Below are 22,303 nucleotides of genomic sequence, written 5' to 3'. Positions count from 1 at the left end.
GGAGGAGGAGAAAGATGAAGAAGAGGAGGATCAAGTTTGAGTGGAATTTATGATATAAAATTAAGCTTGTGTTTTAAAATTTGTTCATTCTCTTCATGTATGTGCACACATTATGGTCATAGGACAACGTGTGTATGTGCAGGAATCAGTTCTCTTCTTCTACCATGTGGGTCCCAGACATTAAGTTTAGGTCATCAGGTTGGGGGCAAGTACCTTCACCCACTGAGCCATCTTGTAAGCCCAAAACGAACACATTGAAGTGTATAGTTCAGTAGCCTTTGGCACATCTACAAGGCTGTGCAGCTGCCACTTCTGTTTCATCCGAGCACGTTTTTAAATTGTTTAAAATGACATCTAATATATCTGTTGTGTGTGCTGGGTGGTGCTGTCTGGTATCTGTGTGCTGCCACGAGGTATGTGTGGAGGTCAAAGAACAACACATGGGACCTCCTTTCCTTCCTCCGTGTGGATCTCAAGGGTTGAGCTTAGGACATGAGTGTTGGTGGCAGGACCCTCTACCCACTGAGCCATCTCGAAGGCCAGGAGTGCTAACACACTTCTATCATTTACAAAGGATACCTTTATACCCACCATTCATTTTTTTCCCCCTTCCTCTAGCTTCTGGAAACCACTAATTAGCTCTCTGCCTTCAGTAGATATTTCATATTAGTAGACTCGTGGAATATGTGACTCTGTGTGTCTGCCCTATAAAACACATTCAGTTATTGGGTTTTCGGGGCATGAGTTGTGCATGTATGGAGGTCAGAGTTAGCCTGTGAGACTTGGCTCTCTACTTGTACCACGTGGGTCCTGGGGGATCAAATTCAGATCATCAGGCTTGGAGGCAAGTACCTTCCCCTCAGCCTTCCCATTAGCCTGGTGCCTGTGCCCTGTGACCCAGCATCAGGTCTTCAAGCCCATCCCTGTTCTGACACGGTCAGCACCTCGCTGAGCATCCTCTCCCTATGATCTTGGGAACAGAGTATTCTTTGGAATATTCTTTCATCAATCCTACTTCTGCATCTCGAATGCTGGGGTTGTAGGTGTGTACCATGCCTGGCTTTATTCATTGATTTTTGTTGTTTAGTTATTTAAGTTTTTTTTTAACAATTTATTTATTTTATGTATATGAGTACAGTGTAGCTGTACAGATGGTTGTGAGCCATCATGTGGTTGCTGGAAATTGAATTCAGGGCCTCTGCTCACTCTGGCCTAAAGATTTATTTATTATTATATGTAAGTACACTGTTGCTGTCTTCAGACACACCAGAAGAGGGCGTCAGATCTCATTACCGATGGTTGTAAGCCACCATGTGGTTGCTGGGATTTGAACTCAGGACCTTCAGAAGAGTAGTCAGTGCTCTTAAGCGAGGAGCCACCTCTCCAGCCCAGTTATTTAGTTATTTGAGAAAGGCTTGGTATTTAGTTGAGAATGACTGAGAATTCCTGACCACCCTGCCTCTATTTCCCAAGTGCTGGTATTATGGTCTGTGTTACCATGTCTAGTGCTATTTATAATGATAATAACAATAACAAAAATATTATTATATATAACATGTAATATCTTATACATAGCATTACATATCATCTATACACAAATAACTTATTGATAAATATATTTATTAATTATTTAAAAATTAAATCAATTTTATAAATGAATGAATAAATATATATAAGTATATTAATATGCTTTATATAATTATATATAATTATATTGTTACATAATAGTAAAATATAATATTTTATTGGTAATATGGTAATGTTATTATATATCATTATGTTGTTATTGCTACTGTTATTCTTGTTACGATTATTATTTGCATGGGCTCTTGCTTTATAGGGTAGGCTGACTTGAAACATACCTGTAGCTGAGACCCTGCCTTTTATTTGGCAGCCCTCTTTGACCACTCTCCAGTCCATCTTGTGACTGACTCTGTGTATGCTGTGCCTTCGCTCCTTAGAGTTTCAGGTTCTCAGACGCAGGTCTAGGAGACCTGGGTAAACCTTCCAAAGAGGTGGGAATTCAGTGGGGCTTGTAATCGCTTCTTTTCCCATGGATACAGCTTAGCCGGGTCCCTGGAACTGACCAGGCAAAGGAGAGTTTGGAAAGTAGAAAAGTATAGATAGTCCGTGGCGCCACTTACGAGGCTGTCAGATCTGCTCGTCTAATTTCATGAGGGGCCCCCACCTCAGCATGTCTGACTTTCACACAGTGTGTCTTGCTCATTATAAAGAGAAAAAAAAGCCCAAGGCTGAAAGTGCACAATGCTGAGAGTGTGAGTGTGATGCTGATATTGGTATAATATCAGCATGGGGGAGGGAGTGCGGTGGGAGGGGTTAAAGCAGGAGACTCAGGAGTTCAAGGCCACCCTCTGCTACATACTTTACTGAGTCGGAGGCCAGCTTGGCTCGCATTGGACCCTTTTTCAACAAGAACGGTATTAGATCTTTAAGTCTAAAGGCAGAGAGAACGCTTCTTCCTACCCCAGTTGTTATTTGTTGGAGCTAAGCCCTCAAACTTCCCTTGACTTCATATTTCCAGTGATGATGCACATATCATCTCTGCCCCCACAGTTCAGTGGAGAGGGAGTGGAGCATCTCTGGCCTCTCTTAAACACGTTACTATTATTATTTTTTGTTTTTAGAAGTTCACCTCTCTTAGGCACAGGGCTCCTGTGGTGTGGGCAGAAAAGAATGTCACCTGGCCTGTCCCCTTCAACCCCAGCAAAGAGCACCCACTCCGTTTCTTCTTCCTGGAAAGTATTCATATACTCATATACTGGTGCTTGCCTGCCGGGTGTTGTATTTGGTTTTGGACACTGGCGACAAACAAGCATCTGTCCTCCCAGAGTCAAGATAGGATAATGACCAACCTGTCAGGGTCTCAGCTGAAGAAGGAGGTAGTTAATGGTTTTGGGTGATCATGTGCTGCAATGCCCGGGTCTCGTGGAGGAGCCCGAGTTTGGTTTTGATGTGGAAGGTGAAGGCTGAGGCGAGTTTGGGCCTGAAAAGCAATAGCTTTGTGGTTTCTCTGGTTAAGCATGACTGCCACGTGAGGTGGGGTAATCACCTGCAAGGGGATGCACAGGCCCTTTCTTTACACAGGCTTTAAAGATCAGTTTATTAGAGTCTAATGAAACAATTAGAAACCAAAATGGAGTAATTGTGTTACTTCCTACCTTGGGCAGTAAAACTCACAGTTCCTGATAATTGCAGCCCTGTTCTGTTCTAAAATGGGTCGGAGAGGAACTTGGTCTGACCCCCCACTCTCTCCTTTGTCTGGCACATAAATCCCCTTCCATACGAAGGACCCCTTCCGTCCACAGCTAAGTTTCTAAGTGAACACGAGAAACTCTGTTTTCCCCAGTTCAACTAACATGGAAACGCCTAATCCTCTTACTGTTCTTGATTTTGCAAACAAAGGTTTGTCGGAATAAAAATCTTTAAGCAGCCAGTCACATGGACCAGGTATCCAGGTAGTGACCCTCAAGTGAAATCTGCTAGAACAGCCAGCCAATCAGTGGCTTAAGACTGTCTCTCACACTGCTTTGCTTGGCTAATCTTCAACTACAGATTGGGCAACTTTAGTGGAAACAGTGAATGCAAAACGATCTCAGCACGGAGGGAACAGGCACTTCACGTTATTACCTAATGCTCCACTCAGCTTTCAGATCCCCCTATTTTTAGTTTGAGAGAAAATAAACCCCCAAAAGCCATTGACTGTCCAGTACAATAGCCATATATCATTGTGGCTACTGACATATTGCATGTATGGCTAAAGTGGCTGGGGCGGTTTAAATTTATATTAATTTCTTTTTCTTTCCTTTCTCTTTCTTCCTTTTCTGTTTTTGTTTTTGTTGTTGTTGTTGTTTTGTTTTGTTTTGAGACGGTTTCTCTGTAGAGTCCTTGCTGTCCCGGAACTCAGTAGAGCAGGCTGGCCTCAAACTCAGAGATCCGCTGATTTCTGCCTCCCTAGTACTGGGGTTAAAGGCGTGTGACACCATTGCCTGGCACTGCCACTACTCAGGAATAAATGGTCTTCTTTGTTTTTAAATATTATAAATTGGTTTTATTTTTTGTTCACTGGTGTTTTGCCTGCATGTCTATCTGTGTAAATGTGTCCGAAGCCCTGGAACTGAATCTACAGACAGCTGTGAGCTGTCATGTAGGATGTTGGGAACTGGACCAGGAGCCTCTGGAAGAGCGGCCAGTGCTCTAAACTCATGAGCCCCAATTGATACTAATTTCACTTTAAAAACAGAAGCAATGGGCTGGGTTTGGTGACATACATCTGGAGTCAGAGGCAGGCATATCTCTGTGAATTCTAGGCCGGCCTAGTCTACCTAGAGAGAACCAAGCTAGCTAAAGCTACAAAGTGAGGGCTTGTCTCAAGAAGCAAAACAAACAAGCCAACAAAATCTGAGATGTGTTTAGCTACTTTATGCTATTAGCACCCCACCATTCTGTTTAAAAGCTAGGATTAGAGTCAAGTACACTTGTCCTTAATGCCAGGCCTTCCGTTTTCTATATTTGACCTTGGACCAATTTTTTAAATGTGTTGGGCTTTGGTCTGTGTAGGGGCTGAAGAGATGGCTCACCAGTTAATAGAGCACTGGCTCTTCTTCTAAAGTACCCAGGTGTGATTACCTGGGAGCATGCACAGGGCAGGTTACAACAGTCTGTAACTCCAGTTTCAGGGAATCTGATGCCTTCTCCTAACTTCTGTGGGCACTAGACACATTACATCTATGTAGACAAAACACCCATGCACATTTTTTTAAAGTGGAATAAAAGAGAGAGAGAAGAAATGGTACAGCAAACAAGCTTTAGTTTATAATGTCTGAATGAAGACTGAAGGTTATAACATATGTAAAGTACCAGCACACAAGAATCCCTGGGTTCCCACAAGTGTCATTCCGGATGGTGTAGGGTTTGTGGCTGTAGTTTGTTTGTTTGTGTGGTCCCAGGGATTGAATTTGGGGTCTCACAGATCTTGGGCAGAGAGCTCCATCTCCCTCATGCCATTGTCCGGGCTCTTGGCAGGTTACATACTCAGTGGTATTCTCAAATGCCTTCTCTGCCATCTTCTGCTGGTTCTCAAAGGGTGTAAGCAGAGTTCGGTCCTTTGCTTTTAGTGGTTCCTGTTAAAGGTACTTATAAGTTGGGGCTGGAGAGATGACTCTCTGGTTTAAGGATGTCTGCTGCTCTGGTAGAGGACAGGAGTTCTGATCCCAGCACGCATGTCGGGTATCTTAATTTTGATAAGCCAGGTCCTAAGGCACATTATTTTATCAAGTTATACACAGACTTTTGCCTATATAGAGTTCTGTTCTAGTGGCATATGCCATATAGAGTGTCCCCACCCAGAGGTGTATAGTGAGAACCTGTCTCAAAAATGGACGGACCGTTGGTGGAATAACTAAGTATCAAACCGTCTGTCGCCAGGCTCAGCCTGTTCCCACGGAGCCCCGTTTGCACAGTGACTGACTCCTGTTGAGTCTGCACACAGATGTTGAGGAGAACCCGCGTGAGCAGGAGTTATTTGAGGAAGTGCCATCTGCTCTGCATTGCTCAGGGTGTGGGCTCTGGAGCCAGGGAGCCAGGGCTCTGCTTCTCCCCCGGAACTGAAGCAGCTGTGGGTCTCTGGCTTAGTTCTGCTCAAGGAAGCTGCTTCAGAAAGTTAGCCCGTAAGGAACTGAGCAGTCATGTGTTCATGAGCGAGTCACTTACAGCTTCTTCTCTAGCATGTGATGTGTGCTGGGCTGGGCGTCAGCAATTCATGACCTTTCCAAGGGGACTTATTTGAGCAACTCCTATTTTTTTTCTCCTGGTAAAATCCAGTGTAGACTGTCTGAACCTAATAGCCAGCAGCTCTTTGACATGGGAGAACTTATTTCATGGCAGTCTACCTTAGTTTCTTCTTCTGTAAATGGGCACCATATTACCTACTGGGATTAATGCTTTTTATCATCATCATTATTATTATCGTGTGTGCATGTAAGGGGCACACACTACTGCATATATATGGAGGTCAGGGGACTGCTTTTATGGAGTCAGTTTATTCCACCTTTACATGAGGTCTGGGGATTAGATTCTCATCACTGGGCTTTTGTGGCAAATGTCTTTATTTGCTGAGCCATTTTACTGACCCCTTCAAAGGCTGTGGATACCATGTGATAACACACTCTAAACATATATAATTGCCATCACATGGAAATCACCAATGTTTAGCAAAATAAGATTAAGGCTGAGGTTGGGGCTCCAGGCACTGAATTTCATCCCAGCATCAGCTAAGTAAGTTAAATAAATAATTGCTAGCTTCAAAGATATATCTCATTACGTTACTATGCTGACGGTTACTTTACCATTTGAGAGATGTATTCCTATCTATTATGTTAGCTGGACAGAGGATAGAAAGACCTTTGAGAATTTTGTGTATATAATGAACAAGCTATGAATGTAATCTGGCAAAAAAATAGAGAACGCAGGTTAAGACCTGGGCTCTCTGAAGGATGGCTTTCCTTCACTATTCCATGACTGTCCTCTAGGAGGCTCAGTCTCTCAGTCAGTGATGTGGGCCTCTGAGCAGATGTCCCCTGCCCCTTCTACTAGGGCCTAAAGTGGGAGCCTAGCAAGATATAGTATTGACAGCACACTTCCCAGAGGTTCAGCACTCTTCCCAGGGGCTGTTGGTCAGGGAGGCCACCAGTCTGTCCTGCTTCAACTCCCATGGTACCCAAGAGCCCAGCTGTTCCTTTCCCTCCTGGAATAGGAGGTCAGGAACTTTGTACTGTGAGTAAAACAGAGAAAACCAGGTAAGAACTAGTTGTCTCTCTTCACGTGATCAAATAGCCTCATGTGTCTCTTCAGTGCTAAACCATCACCACCCCAAGGCAGCTGGTATAGATTGGTCCTTGGTCACAAAGTAGCCCTGATCAAATTGGTCTGGGGTGTGTGTGTGTGTGTGTGGGGGGGGGGTATTAAGGACAAAGCCATTGAAGATTAAAATCCCAAGGCTGTGTGACACTTCTCAAGAGAGAGCTTTCAATGGTACTCTGCACAAGCTTCCCCTAGCGAGCTGTGGAATGAGTTGAGCATCTCCGAGGAGCTGTAGTTCTTGGAGTTAGGATAATTCAGCCTCAGCAGGCACAGTTGATATTCTGGATTGTTGGTGAGGGTTCTCTGGCATTCTACAAAAGGAAGCCCCACCCATGGCCACCACCCACAAGATGCCAGCAACAGCCACCACCAAAATGACCTCAGGCATCACCAAGTAACTTCTGGGGTTCTCTGTGGCTTCCAGATGACCTACATCTCTCTGAGACCCTTAGAGATGTCCATGGTTTAAGAAATGACCGTGCCTTGTAACCTTTACATCTCAGGGTTTGTTTTTATGTTTTGTTTTGTTTTGTTTTGTTTTTCGAGACAGGGTTTCTCTGTATAGCCCTAGCTGTCCTGGAACTCACTCTGTAGACCAGGCTGGCCTCCTGCCTCTGTCTCCCAAGTGCTGGGATTAAAGGCGTGCGCCACCACCACCGGCTACATCTCAGGTTTTTACTGCTTGAATTTTGTTCCTTCTAACCTATCTTTTCTTTATGAGCTTGCAGTCACTTACAAAATTAAACAGAAATGTCTGCAGAATGCAGATTTGTCTATGATTGTCTGGAGAGAGTCATTCTACAGTTTTTGTTGTTTGGTTAGTTGGTTTGTGTCTTAGGGTTTTACTGCTGTGAACAGGCACCATGACCAAGGCAAGTCTTATAAAAAACATTTAATTGGGGCTGGCTTACAGGTTCAGAGTTTCAATCCATTATCATCAAGGTGGGAGCATGGCAGTAACCAGGTAGGCATGGTACAGGCAGAGCTGAGTTCTACATCTTCATCCAAAGGCTGCTAGAAGACTGACTTCCAGGCAACTAGGGTGAGGATCTTAACCCCACACCCACAGTGACACATCTACTCCAACCAGGTCACACCTATTCCAACAAGGCCACACCTCCAAATGGTGCCACTCCCTGGCCCAAGAATATACAAACCATCACAGTTTGATTTTGGTTTTTGTTTTTGGTTTTGTTTTTGGTTTTTTTTTTTTTGGTTTTTCGAGACAGAGTTTCTCTGTGTAGTCCTGGCTGTCCTGGAACTCACTCTGCTTGTGGACGTTGTACATCGTGGTGCGCACTAGGCTCCGCACCACGATGTACAACGTCCACAAGCAGTGGGATTAAAGGCGTGAGCCACCAAGCCCGGCTGGTTTTTGTTTTTTTTGTTGTTGTTAATCTGAATTATTTCTTTTAACTTTTCAATTTGTCTCCTCAGTCCCCCTCTAAGCAAGTAAATGAATGTCCTCATTTCTTAGAATAACTGTAATTAAACTTGATCTTCTTAATTAGAGATTTCCTTTCCTTTCATGGTGCTAACTTTGCCCAAGCTATTTCTGAAATAATAAATTTGTCTTTTATGTGAAAAAAAATTAGTTTCTTCTCTTGGAGAATATCTTCAGTTCCCAAAGTCTAACAACCATGTTTCTTACAATCTACGTGAAAAACATTAGGAACACTGCTCTGTGACTACATGCATTTATCGCAGGTGATCCAGCCTAACATTTGGCTTTGAACAAATGAACATTTGTTTTTAAAGATTTATTTGTTTTTATTTATATGAGTACACTGCAGCTGTCTTTAGACACAACAGAAGAGGGAATTGGATCCCATTACAGATGGTTGTGAGCCACCATGTGTTGCTGGGAATTGAACTCAGGACCTTTGGAAGAGCAGTCAGTGCTCTTAACCACTGCGCCATCTCTTCAGTCCACAAATGAACATTTTTAAGCTCGTATGTCCAATACTATTTTGATACTTTGCAGAAATGAGAAGTCCTTATTTCTGTAAACTTTCTACAATTTTTTTTTTACAAAAAGATTTATCTTACTAACTGATTCACTTATCTTTTATATATGTGAATATTTTGTCTGTATGTATGTATACCAAGAAGGTGACTGTTCACAAAGACCAGTAGAGTGTGTCGGATTCCCTGGAAATGGAGTTATAGGCAACTGAGGGCTGTCATGTGGGTGCCAGGAACTGAACCCCGGCTCTCTTCTTTTAATGTCCAAGGCATCTCTCCAGTCCTCTTTTCCAAATTTTAGTTGTCCTTAAAGTTAAGTGATCTTCCTTTCCTTAACTACTAAAGATAATTTCTCTTTACAATATTTACCTCTGTCACCGTGAACTCCAATCTCATTGTAAGAACTATAGGGCACAACAGAGGGAACAGGATTCATCTGAGGTAACCATTTGGGGCAATTATAGATCATTGTCCTTTGTTTGTCCACTACTGATTTCGTCATTCTCCCAGCAAATAATAAATGAGGAAGGTGTGCTAACTCAGGGAGTCCATGGTCAGTTAGAGGAAGGAAATCAAGCTCAGAAAGGCCCAATGATTTGCATATACTAATACGTAAAGTCACAATTTTAGTGATGTTGTTCTCACCGCTGCTACCAAAATCTTTCCAGCACAACGCAGAGCTTCCACAGGTCAAGAATGAGCCTTCCATTGGCCCACAGACCTAGTTTTGTATGGTAATTTATACGAGAGGCCTTGGGCTTTACTAGAAAAACTTTTCTGTAAATACACAGCAGCAGTCTAGATGCCACCACCTCTCACGTGCTGGGTGGGATTACAAGCATGCTTTACAACACACCACACCCAACTCAGGTTTTTGAGATCATGTTCTGTATCTCAAGCTGGCCTCAAACTTGCAATCCTCCTGCCTCAGTCTCTTGAGTGAGGAATTACACACAAAACTCAGTTTGTCTTTTGCAGCACAGTATGCTCATGTCTGTCTGAAGACTGCCCTGTAGCCCAGAGGAGAGTGTAAGGCAGTTTGTGGGCCAGATTACGTCCCATCATAGTGGCGTGCATCATTTCCTCCCTCCCCACCGCAAGAGCAAACTCTAATCATACATACACACACACACACACACATACATACACATACACACACATACATACACACACACACACACACACACTCTCTCTCTCTCTCTTTTTGTTTGTTATTAAGACAGGTCTCTGTGCAGGGGCAGCCTTGGATGGTATGCTGGCTAGTTGTATGTCAACTTGACGCAAGCTAAAGTCATCTGCGAGGAGAGAACCTCAATTGAGTAAAACCTCCATAAGATTGGGCTAAAGGCAGGTCTATAGGGCATTTTCTTAATTAGTAGGTGATGGAAAGAGCCCAGGCAACTGTGGGTGGTGCCACAGATGGGCCGGTGGTCCTGGATGCTATAAGGAAGCAGGCTGAACAAGCCATGAGAAGCAAGCCAGTAAGCAGCACCCTTCCAGGGCTTCAGCTCCTCTCCTCAGGTTCCTGCCCAGTTACAGTTCCTGCCTTGGCTTCTCTCAGTAGATTGTCGTGACTCCAGACATGTAAGTCAAGTAACCCCTTTCACCTACCTCCAAGTTGCTTTTGGTCATGATGTTTTATCACAGCAGTAATGATCTTAACTCAGACAGATGAGGAGAGCCAAGAATCCTACTGGGTGAGACCAGAATTAGTCCTGGCAAGGAGAAAGGCCCTGCAGCGTAATGGTAACTGCCTCAGGAGTTTGAGCTATCCCTGTACTTCACAGCAGAGGGATCTTGGTTTGGCATAGAACCTTCTGGAGGGCCTCTCCTGTCTGTATTCCTGTAGGTTCCTCCCCTACCCCCAGTTCTGCTTCTCAGGTGGGATTGCCTCTTTTTTTTCTTTAGACACCCTGACCCCAGAGTCCAGTCTCTCTCTTTTGCCTCTTGTCCTTAAGCCAGGTAGACAAGGTGACCTTTCTATTGATTTAGTGTATCTTTAAATACAGTGCATTTTGCAGATTATCTTTGAAGGAACTTGATTACAGAGTATAAAGACAGAGTGCTGGTAATTTAATGATAGCTTTTAAAAATGAATCAACAGGTCCATGGGTTATTTGAGAAATGTTAAAATGTGTAAAAGGGGTGTGCTGTAGAGGGGAAGAAATGACTTTCTTTAATTTTTATTTATTTATTGTCATGGCACAAAAAAAGGATTCTTAGATGTAGGGTGCACTTAAATGCTTTTGGCATTATTCCGCTGTCTTAAAATAAGGGATCCTGATGCTAGTCTCCTGTCCCCCAAGGGACAGGTGTAGTAGATACACTCAGTGGAGATGTCTCTGTCCATACGTACTCCCCCCCCCCCCCCCCCACACACTCACACACATATACACTCACACTCACACACAGTGGGAGAGCAGGGAGAGCATGTGTTACATTCTGAGTTCTGGGCAGCTTGGGTTTTAGATGGAGCTTGGAGAGGGTTCTGCTGGTATCTGAGAGGAGATAAAAATCTCCAGGCAGTGTGGATCCTCACTCTCTGGAAACATCTGTACTAGGGAAGGAGGAGCTGATTGCCACTCAGAACATCTGCATTTCTAGTCTTGACTTGGAAGAAGCCTGTGAGGAAGATCATGCTTCCTCGTGCTAGAATGTGCTCGAGTTAGGCGTGTACCGCCACACCTGGCTGCCTTGCTCTTGTATTTTATTGATTTGTTTTGGTTTGGTTTTTCGAGACAGGGTTTCTCTGTATAGCCCTGGCTGTCCTGGAACTCACTCTGTAGAGCTCAGCCCTGGCTATCCTAGAACTCACTCTGTAGAGCTCTTGTATTTTAAAAATCAATCTTCGAAGCTCTGGATGCATTTAGAGGGCGTGCAGGGTTCTGCACTTTCCCTTCCTCCCGTTCTTCTCCCTCTTCTTCTTCCTTCCCCACCCCCTCAAGCTGGCTTTGTGCTCACTAGCTTAGTGCTGCGGTTGGAACCCAAAGCTTGAAGCTCTCTGTAGACTGGGGTACCTTCTCAACCCAGTTGTACATTTTCTGTGTGGTGGATGCAGATTCTGTCACATGCTGATGAAACGTCTAACCGTCAGACTCCGACCCTGTTAGGAAATTCCTAGCGATTGTGCAAACCCTATGAGTGCTTTGGGTGTTTGGACAACAGTACTTCGGCTGACTCATCATATTTTTAACTGTTGCGGCTCTATGAGAGTCTGGAGGAAAATTAGAGAGAAGGTAATGTTCCCAACAAGTGTGTTGGTGAGTATAGTGCTCCAAAAGTCAGTGTGTGCTGGTGAGTAGCTTGACAGGTCTTCTTCTCATGGCTGTCCAGTTGTAAAGTAAATGGGAGTGGAAAAGAAAGATAAATATCAAAATGTGTGTAAAATCAGAAAGAACCTGAGGCTGTCTGTTTAATTTGTGGTTTGCTGTGCACAGGCCTCAGACTGGGACGTGTGTGTGTGTGTGTGCCAGTAGACAGAACTAGGAAGTAAAGAATCACAAGCAGGTGTTCTTTTTCTACCCCACCATAAAGGCTGATTTAGCAGAACACCCCAAACCCTCCCTTTAAGCTAGCAAGTCTTCCTGATTTGGGTAGGGCCCTGAAAGATGGTCAGGGTGATAACGAGTGAACCTCAAAGGAAGTCTGCTGAGTCAAGACTTTGCCTGCGCTGGTGCTGTCACCCATGGTGAGCTACCAAATAGGATCGCTGGCCACTGCTTTACAATTCAGGGCTGGGGGACGTTTGTGTGGCCCCTGGGTAAGCAGTGGCTTGGCCTTAGCCCCTGGTTTTCCTTCTTCCTTTTTAGATTATTGCAATTCAATTTCATCGTATGAATTCTGGTTTTGCTTTTGCTTTTGTTTTCTTTTTTTCTTTAGTGTTCAAAGCAATGCTGCTTTTCCTTTCTGTAGATGGAATTTCATCTAACCCAGGCTGGACTTGAACTCCTGATCTTCCTGCCTCTACCCTCGAATGCCAGGATTTGGGTTGGGGTGGGGCGGGCATTGCGCATCACCATGCCTGGCAATAGAAGATTCATGCAACGTTTTCATAATACATGTCATTGTACTTTGCTCATATTCTGCCCACAGCCCCTTCTCTTTCTCCAAAGAGTCTTGTTTTGGCTTGCATGTTACTTACATTCTATATACTAGAGAAAATGAAGTATTTGTCTTTGAGTCTGGTTTATTTTAATTAACATCATTCTCCCCGGTTTCATCCACTCTTCTGCAAGTGACATTTGGTTCCTTCTCCGCTGAGTCTGTGTATGTCCTTTTCTTTATGGATTTCTCTGTTGATGGGCATCTAGTTGATCCTATCATTTGGCTGTGTGCATAGTAGAACAACCAACATATGTGCAAGAATCTCTATAGCATGTTGACTTAGACGCCACGCCGTCTGTAGAGCTAAGCACGTTCCACGAGGATGGTGTGGTCTTTCTGCTTTCCACAGTGGACCACAACCCTTTACATTCCCGTTAGCTTTCCATTGTGAGCTTGAGCTACTAGGTTGTGTCAAGTGCTGTGCTCCACCTCAGATGCAGAAGTGAGACAACAACCCTGTCTTCATGGTAACTACATCTGGGGATAACTGACCACAAACCAAACTTGGCCAGTATTTAATTGAGGCCTGTGATAGGTACTTCGAGAATGGGGTGGGAGAAGGAGAGGGAATCTGTGTGATTGAGGCCGGGAGGAAGGGCATGGTGAAGGAATTGGCATTGGACTGAGACTGGAAGAGTGGAGTTGGCTCAGGCTACTGGTGAAACAAAACCCTGCTGGCCTCGCCTAAGCAGCATCTGTCATTTCTACACATGATCAACTTAGAGGATAGAAATAAATTGGTGTTTCTCTACATTGCAGGCAGTAGTGGAAAGCGGCCTTCTTCTCTCTCTTCCCTTCTCCTCCCTTCCCTCCTTTTGATCAGTTCGTCTTCAAACTCTATCCTCCTGCCTCCACTTCTCACCTGCTGGGGAATACAGACCTGAACCACAACACCTGGTATTTCCCCAGGAGTTTCTATGTGGCTGCTCTATTTGAATCTTGTCAGAATACAACACCAACAGGATGCACTGGTGGGCCCAATATGTGGCCAAATTGTACTGAAAAGGAAGAAGTCCCAGGCTGGACTTGATAGCCAGTGCGTGCAACCTCAGTCCTTGGCCAGTCAAGGCAGAAGCCTCGGGAATTCAAGATCCCCCTGCAACAAACAACACACCAAGTTAGAAGCCAGTCTTGCTTACATGAGCAATGTTATCTCAAAAAAATAAAACATACACCGCCACTCACCAATAAAAAAAGAAAAGAAAGGCAGGAACTGGTGCCTGGGAGTGCCTGTCAGACTGTCAGACTGTTATCCCCAGGATGACGATGAGAAGGGGGTATGGGGCACTCAGGGTGGGACTGAAGCCCAGCACATTTCTTACAAGATCATTCTTTGCAGCATAACCCTTGCTGGGTCTTTCATTTATGTAGATGCACCTTTATCTTGTTTTGACACAAGGTCTGGGGATGTATGTAGCCTGGCCTCTGACTCTGCACCCTTCCCAACTGAGCCTTCCATAGACTGCATTGTGTATCACTGTGCTGCTCAGAAATGAACCTTTAAGCTGTTGGAACAGCTCTGCTGAAATCCATTGTTTCTGTGTAAACCCAGAGACACCAGATCCCTCATACACCTGCATTCTCAGCTTCAGAACAAAAGGCCCCCCTCATTCAACGGCAGCCTCTGATCTCGGCAACTTGCTTGCGGAGGTTGTTTGCCTACCACGGTCGCTCTGGGATTTGAGCAAATATCTGAGCTTTTATTCATAGAAGAAGGACTTGAGGTAGACCTAAGGAAGGACTTGAGGATGTTGTTGAAACTCATTTGGTTAAAGGATCATTGTCTGACTGAGTGAGAGTATTTCGTTTCTCCATTAAGTATTGAGTCGTGATGGACCACCTACTTCAGGGTGAATCCGTTGAAAGAGGCTGGTTAGGGAGATGCTGCAAAGGGCTAACGATGAAGGTGCACGCATATTTTAGTGTAAGAAGTGAAGAGAAGATAGGAAAGGGCTGGTAATTAGCAGGCTCTTTCAAACAGAGCAGTCAGAAGCCAGCTCGGTGGCTCACACTTCCATGTGTGAGTGCCAGCACCCTTGTGGAAGTTAGTGGACAGAGCTCGCCTTCCTCCATGGGCTCTGGGAATCCAGATGAGGCCTTCTGTCTTGCATAGCAAGCAATTTTGCCCCCGGAGCCTTCTCCCCAGGCCTTCCCTTTTGAAACAAGTCTCCCATTCAGGACACTGTGCTTCAGCCACTTCCTTCCACTGCTGAGACTGCGGTCTGAGCAATTTCTCTCTCTCTCTCTCTCTCTCTCTCTCTCTCTCTCTCTCTCTATATATATATATATATATATATATATATATATATATATATAAATTGATAAGGGGCTGCTCTTCCAGAAGACCTGGGTTTGATTCTCAGCACACACACACATTGCTAACTGCAGATAGTCTCTTGTGGCTTCCCTGGGCACCAGGCATGCATGTACATACATACATTCAGGCAAGTTACCTAGACACATAAAAATAAAAATGAACAAAATGTTTTATAAAATTGTTCAGCTGACATGCTGGGGTATACCTACTATCTCAGTATTTGGGAGGTAGAGGCTAGAGGGTCAGGAGTTCAAGGTGAGCTTCAGCCACACAGTCAACCCAAGACCAGCCTAGGCATGAGACCTTTTATTTGGGGTATATCTTTTGTTTTATTTCTGTGGGGTTTGCTAGTTTAGGGTGCAGTTTTCAGACAGATGAGCAATTTGACCCCTCCTCCTGCCTTCTCATCCCTCTCCACTCATGTGTATTTATTTTGTTTTGTTTTAGGAACCTGGGTCTCCTGTAGCCCAGGCTGGTCTCAAGCTCTGTATCTGAGGCTAAGCTTGAACTCCTGATCGCCTTCTATCTTCTAAATGTTGGCATTTTAGGACTGGGACACCAAAGGGCTTCCTCCATCTTTTCCTTCCTAAACACATCTAAGTATTTCTTGACAACTGGATTCCCCCATGTCAATGTTATTTCAAGAACAAAGTTAAGTACCCTTTGGTTACCTCTGCGTTAGTGCAAAGATACTGTGGGACTCTGGAGTCCCACTCACCGATGGCAGCATGTGAACTTGTAAGTCTGCTTTCTTGGCCCTGACTTGTGAGGATCTCTGCTTGCTTTTTATAGGCTGGCTGGCTCCACCTTGCCAAAGTGAAAGTAGGTACGAGGATATTCAAATTAAGTAGCAGTTAACATTGAGATTAAATCACCCATTGAATTTGTCAGCCTCAAACCATATTATTTTGTGGTAACTCAATTTTCATAGTACTTAGAGCTGTGTCCCTAACCTGTCATGGACATGTCCACTCTCACATGCTTGGGGCATGCCATCTCCTGATGGGCATTGGTGGACAGGCTGGGCTCTCTGCCTGCGTTGGTGTTCAGGCCACAAGAGGGCAGCTTGTTCAGGGAAGTTAGGTAAGAAAGCACTGTTCTTGGAGGGTGGAGACTTTGGACTTTTTCAAAACTTTCTTGCATAAAGAAGCCTTTTACATTCCAAGTTTCGCCCACACAAAGAGGGGGTATGATATGTTCAGGATAATTTTCAGAACAGTTCTCTCCTGCACTGACTTCCCCTGTAGTTTGGAATTTAAATATCCCTTTTCTCCTCTATCCTATCTGCCTTCAGTATTTATTGTAATATCATTTACCCTCAATACATCTCAGTGTGTGTGTGCCTATATGTGAGTGTGTGTGTGTGTGTGTGTGTGTGTGAGTCTGTGTATGTGAATGTGTGTGTGTGAGTCTGTGAGTGTGTGTGTTAGTCTGTATGTGAGTGTGTATGTTAATGTGTGTGTCTGTGTATGTATGTGTGTGTGAGTCTGCATGTGAGTGTGTATGTGAGTGTGTATGTGTGAGTATGTGTATGTGAGAGTGTATGTGTGAGAGTATGTGAGTCTGTGTATATAAGTGTGTGTGAGTGTGTGTGTGTGTGTTCTCTGTGTGTTTGTACCTGTGCTATCAGGTTTACTCTCCACCCCACTTTTGGAGACACTCTCTCACTGGACACAGCACAGTGCTCTATTGACTAGACTGACTGACCAGTGTTCTCCATGAACCTGCGTAGCTCTGCCTACTCTCCCTGTCCCCTTTGCCCCTCCCCCATGTTTTAAGGTTACATGTGTGTGTGTGTGTGTGTGTGTGTGTGTGTGTGTGTGTGTGAGTCTTTTTATGTGAGTTCTGGGAGTTGAGATTTGCTTGGTGTTACCATGTAGCCCAGGCTGGTCTTAAATTCCGTTTCCTTCCTGACTCTGCCTTCTGAATGCTTGGCTGATAGATGCAGGTTTCAGGCCAGATGCCTGCTTCTCTTCAGTCTGAATTCAGTGTTCATTCATAAATAATATTTTTCTACACTTGATCTCCGCCAAAACGCTGAGAGGGCATTTATTTTGGTCCTTTCCTGAGTGAGAGCCTGGGAGAGAGCCAAGGAAATCAAACCTAGCCTATCTCTGGACAAGTCTATAGGTTTTTAACCCTTTGCTGTCTTGTTTGTTGTCTTAGTCTGGCCTGTGTTCGCTGAGAGGGAGAACAACCTTTAATTACACAACCATTAGTTTCTCATTTGTTTTTTAATGTTTACTTCGGTTTTAATTAGCATTCAGTGCACTTACACATTTAGACTAATTAACTCGAGCAAGCCTCCCTCTGACGGGAAGGGCCGCCCTCAGCCCTGCCAATTGACCAATCCCTGAGGAGAGTGGGCACAGCCGCGCTTCAGTGACTGGGAGGAAGGAGCACATGCCTAAAATCTCAGCACTCAAGAGGGGGAAATCTCCCCAGGCAGGGAGATATGGGTTCAAGGTCATCCTCAGCTATATAGTTCTCTGCTAGCCTGGGCAAATGACCAAAGTAGTTCCCATGTTTGTTCCTTCCTCCCTCTCATCCTCCTTTTCTTCCCATTTCTTTCCTCCTCTTTTCTTTCTCCCCTCCTAGTGTGCCCACCTCTGTGTGTGATGCCCTTGGGCAGTGCCTGCACTGGCCATGGCTTAACACACTGACCATTCTACTTCTGCCGCTCTAATGTTGACCCAGGCATCTCTGTGCCCGTGGCCCTCAGCCCACCTCCGCATCATGGTTAGGATGCTCCTCCACTCAACTGCTTCCTGATTAGAAGTCCTCAGTGGCTCCCTGTACCATCAGATATGAATTCCGGTTTCTCTGCTCATTTAGCCTCAGGCCCTACCCACGCTGCATCTCTCTTGCCAAACTGGATACTGTATTCTTCATGTCTCTTCATTCCCCTTGAACTCTGGAAAATGTCTCCTCTCCCTCTGTGTCTGTTGGACACGTAGACTCGTCCCTCAGTTCTCATCTTCCTTGATTAGTCTAGATGGAGAAATTCCTGCCATTCTGGTTCCCATTGCTCCTTGCACATGCTAACTGGCATCCCAGCATTTTCTAATGGTCTCCCTGCAATCCTGTGTCCTGTTAATCTACCCCCCCCTCCACTCCCCACTTAGAAGGCAGTGGCTTTGTCTTCTTAACCTAATGTTTCTAGCCCAGTGCCTGGATCATAATTACCACAGCTGCAGAGCTACAATTGCTATTACCTGCATTTGGCAAAAGGTCCTGGTGTATAATGTGCATAAATGGTTTTCATTTAATATGTGTTGAAAGCATCAATGGTGAATGTTTTTAAATGTCCTGTACTGGCTTAGGCCAAGAGCCATCACCATAATCATTAGGCCATGTTTTATATGACCTACAATACCAGAGAGTTTCTAAATATAGTCATTGTAGATAGATCATGTGTACCCTTCTCCTTCCCATTGTCTACTTTTGTCCTTTAATCATGCACTTAGCCACCTCTGCTCATCTTTGGCACAATGGCCCTGAGACATGGGATTGGGGCGTGGGAAGTTGGCATTGGTTGATTGGAGTACCATAAGAAAATACCACAGCTCAGCCGGGCAGTGGTGGCGCACACCTTTAATCCCAGCACTCGGGAGGCAGAGGCAGGTGGATTTCTGAGTTCGAGGCCAGCCTGGTCTACAGAGTGAGTTCCAGGACAGCCAGGGCTACACAGAGAAACCCTGTCTCGAAAAACCAAAAAAAAAAAAAAACCCACAGCTCAGCGGCTTCTGCAGCATAAGTTGATGTCACTGTTGTTGTAGAAGCTGGAATTCAAGATCAGAGTATCCGCAGATTACCCCTCCCTTTTTACAATTTGAACATGTATTTATTTATTGCTGGGTGGCAGGCCACGCACGGAGGTCAGAGGATACTTTGTGGGAGTCAGTTCTCTCCTTCCACTGTGTGGCTTCTAGGAATCAAACAAAGGTCTGGTGGCAAGGGCCTTTATTTGATGAACCATCTAGATGGCTCAGGATGACTCTCTTCTTGCTGTGTCATCTCTTGTCTGGTCCTCATACCCTCGTCTTCTAAGGACTCCAGACATACCATGGCAGGACCCAGCAGGACCCATCCCTGTGGTCTTATGTGACATGGATCACTGCTCTGAAGATGCGATCTCTAAATACAGTCCCATTCTGAGCCCCTGAGGGCTGGGACTTCAGCAAATGAAGGCAGCAGGACTATGTATCCTGTACAAGGCAGGGGTGTGGACTCTCAACATCTGTGGTTTCTTCCTTGTAACCAATTCCCTGTTTTATAGCATGTCAATAAAAAAGGAGCCCAGGAACTTTCAGGGAGAGAACACAATGTCTCCCAGTCAAGCTACTCCAAGTGCTTTGATCTTGGGACTACACACCGTGTCTTAGGAAACTGGTGCTTCAAAATGCCAGGTAGAACTTCAGTGTTCTTCTGTCTAGAAATCTGTCTCCTTTCATGACCTGTGGGCTGCATGCTTCCTTTGTCCAGGGTTTGATGGACAGGGACAGGTCAGGCAATGACATGGCACCACCTCCATTTGCTGTAAGCAAACAGTTGGATTCTTTATTACCCTTGAAATGGGCACTCCTGACACAGGTTGGACTCAGAGAAATGAGGCAGTGCCAAGTGTCTGTGGGTCAAAGTTCCTTCAAGCACGGTATGCTAATCAGAAGTTCAAGCTTAGTTAGCCTGGCCGTTGCCCCGGGAGAACTTTGGAGTGAATGCTTACTGAGTTGGACACTGGAGTTATCACAATAAATCATCCTTTACAGGAGGCAGGCCGTGGTCGTTCTTGGTAGGGGCAGGAGGGAGGAGGCTCTTGCCACAGTTTGATTCATTCTCTGTGGAGTGTAATTATATAATAAAATCTGCTGTACAGAACCTGGCTACTCAAAAGTGTTTTAGTGACCATAAAGCCAAACAATTAGGGAGGCTTGGCTATGTAAGCAGAAAGGACAACTGTGAAGGGCACCCAAACCTGAAGGAATATGTCCTTCGATGGGTAGACCAGGCTGACTTCAAACTCACAGAGATGCGCCTGCCTCTGCCTCTGCCTCTGCCTCCCAAATGCTCTGACTAAAGGCATGCACCACCCCTGGTGTTATCGTTCTTAACGGCAGATTCCTCATCAGCATCTTTTGGGTTACTAATGGCATTTTTTTTCCATTTCACAGCTCAGGTAACACACAAGTTAGAAGAACAGCTTGTTTCCGGCTACGCAGCCACCCTCAGCAGTTCCCAGCTCACTGAAGTTCAGTAAGTTAAGGTGGCTTCATTCTGCCCACTGCTCAGATGAACACCATACAGGCATTCAGAGCATTGCATAGTGAGTTCCATGCGCAAATCACAACGTTCCTCCTTATTATTTTCATCTTAAAGATTATTGCTTTTGTTTACTTTTATGTACATGCACATATATTTTGTAAATATATGCCATGTGTATTCTGCTGCCCAGGGAGGCCAGAATAGGACTCAGATCTGCTGGAACCATAGACACAGGTGGTCGTGAGCTACCTAGTATGAGTGTTGGTCTTCTGAGAGAGAGAGCAGCAAGTGCTCTAACCACTGGACCATCTCTCCATCCCTTATTATTATTATTATTATTATTAAAAACAAACACCCCTCCCAAACAATACCACCTTGTTTTGTTTTTGTCAAACACACTAGGCAGAGTGCCCTGCATGTTTGTAAGCACCAATGTTTCCATAAGAATGGGAAAAAAAAGAATAATTTGTTTTGTTTTTTAGTACTAATTTTAATGGGCATATTTTGTGGTCAGTTAGTATTTGGCTTTCATTGGATTATTTGTATCTTTGTAATGTCACCCTCAGCATCTACCCACCCATCAATAAATAGTGATTTAAGGTGACTACAATTGGGGTGTATCCCATGGAGACTTGGATTCCGGCAATCCTTAAATAACCCACATGAAATGTTCCCAGAGTACAGTGCACTTCCTTTTGGGAGGTAGATATTGAATTTTTAAGAGGAGACAACCATGTTCTGAGTGAACTAACAGGAACCCTGTGCTTACCCAGTGAAGAATCTAAGCTCCTAATTCTGAAAGAGAAACCTGTGCTAAAGTTACCTGTGCCACAGCTGAATTAATGCTGTAGGCTAAGCGGTCCTTCCAAATCACATGACCATACACAGGTGTACCACACCCGTGCACCCACAATACTGTCTACACACGTGCTTGCAGACCACACATAAACAGAGAGAGAGAGAGAGAGAGAGAGAGAAAGAGAGAGAGACTCAAAGCTGGAGAAAGGAAAATAATGAGAGGCTCAGATGTTATCCAGAGTCAGGGTTTGACCATCAGGGAAGGCCTGAAACTTGAGTGACATTATGATCTCAGAGGCAAAAATCATGGCTTAGAAGGCAGAGAGGGGCTAGGGGACAGGTGGTACTGACTGGGGACAGCCATTTGAGGGTTCCATCATAGCCCACAGTGACAGTAGCAAGGAATTGCATGACCCTGATGGGTCTAGGTGGAGAAGGCTCTGTGTGTAGAACAAGGACGTGGTTCCATTTCTGGAAGAACCTTTGACGTTCTTGAGGAGGTAGTTTTCAGATTTGTGGTTGTCACAGCTAGCTTGTCACCAACCTCGAGATTGGTTTCTGCCTGGTATAACCAGGCAAGGGTTCTCATTAGCTTAGCCCAGGTGTCCCCCACAAAAGGCTGTGTGGAAACTGTGGGTGTGGAGCCCCCACCCTCAGCCCCTTGACGCTGCCTCTGCCTTTCAGGCTGGTTTTCAGCCTCTGTGCTCTGTGTTGATATTGTCCATCCAGAGCACTGCTGAAGTCAGTGTTGTCCTATGTGCCTGTGATCCCAGCACTCCAGAGGTGGAGGCAGGAGGGCCAGGAGTTCAAGACCACCCTCACCCTCAGTTATATAACCAGTGTGAGCTCTGTGAGCCCTGTCTCCAAAAAAAAAAAAAAAAAAGTGTGTGGTGTGTGTGTGTGTGTCCTGGCCCTTTCTGACTCATTGTCCTTTAGACTCCATTCCAAGGAAGTTCATGGATTAGGAGGTGGGTAATC

The 22,303-nt window shown here is 44.9% G+C and overlaps 1 protein-coding gene across 6 annotated transcripts in view; it reads left to right on the top strand.

Annotated features, from left to right (window-relative positions):
• Rbm47 (RNA binding motif protein 47) overlaps nucleotides 1-22,303 on the top strand; it is a 131,863-nt gene that overhangs the window by 33,933 nt on the left and 75,627 nt on the right. For 3 of the 6 annotated variants that reach the window (XM_029477763.1, XM_021162451.2, XM_021162455.2), the window contains one exon: nucleotides 20,437-20,518. The exons of 2 other annotated variants lie outside the window; for them this stretch is intronic. The gene's annotated coding sequence lies outside the window, so the exon portion shown is untranslated. One more of the 6 variants, XM_029477764.1, reaches the window with a different exon arrangement.

This window comes from Mus caroli, chromosome 5 (assembly GCF_900094665.2).
Source record: "Mus caroli chromosome 5, CAROLI_EIJ_v1.1, whole genome shotgun sequence".
Classification (NCBI taxonomy): Eukaryota; Metazoa; Chordata; class Mammalia; order Rodentia; family Muridae; genus Mus; species Mus caroli.
The sequence above is the reverse complement of the archived record's forward strand: the minus strand, read 5'-3'. Positions and strand labels throughout refer to the sequence as shown.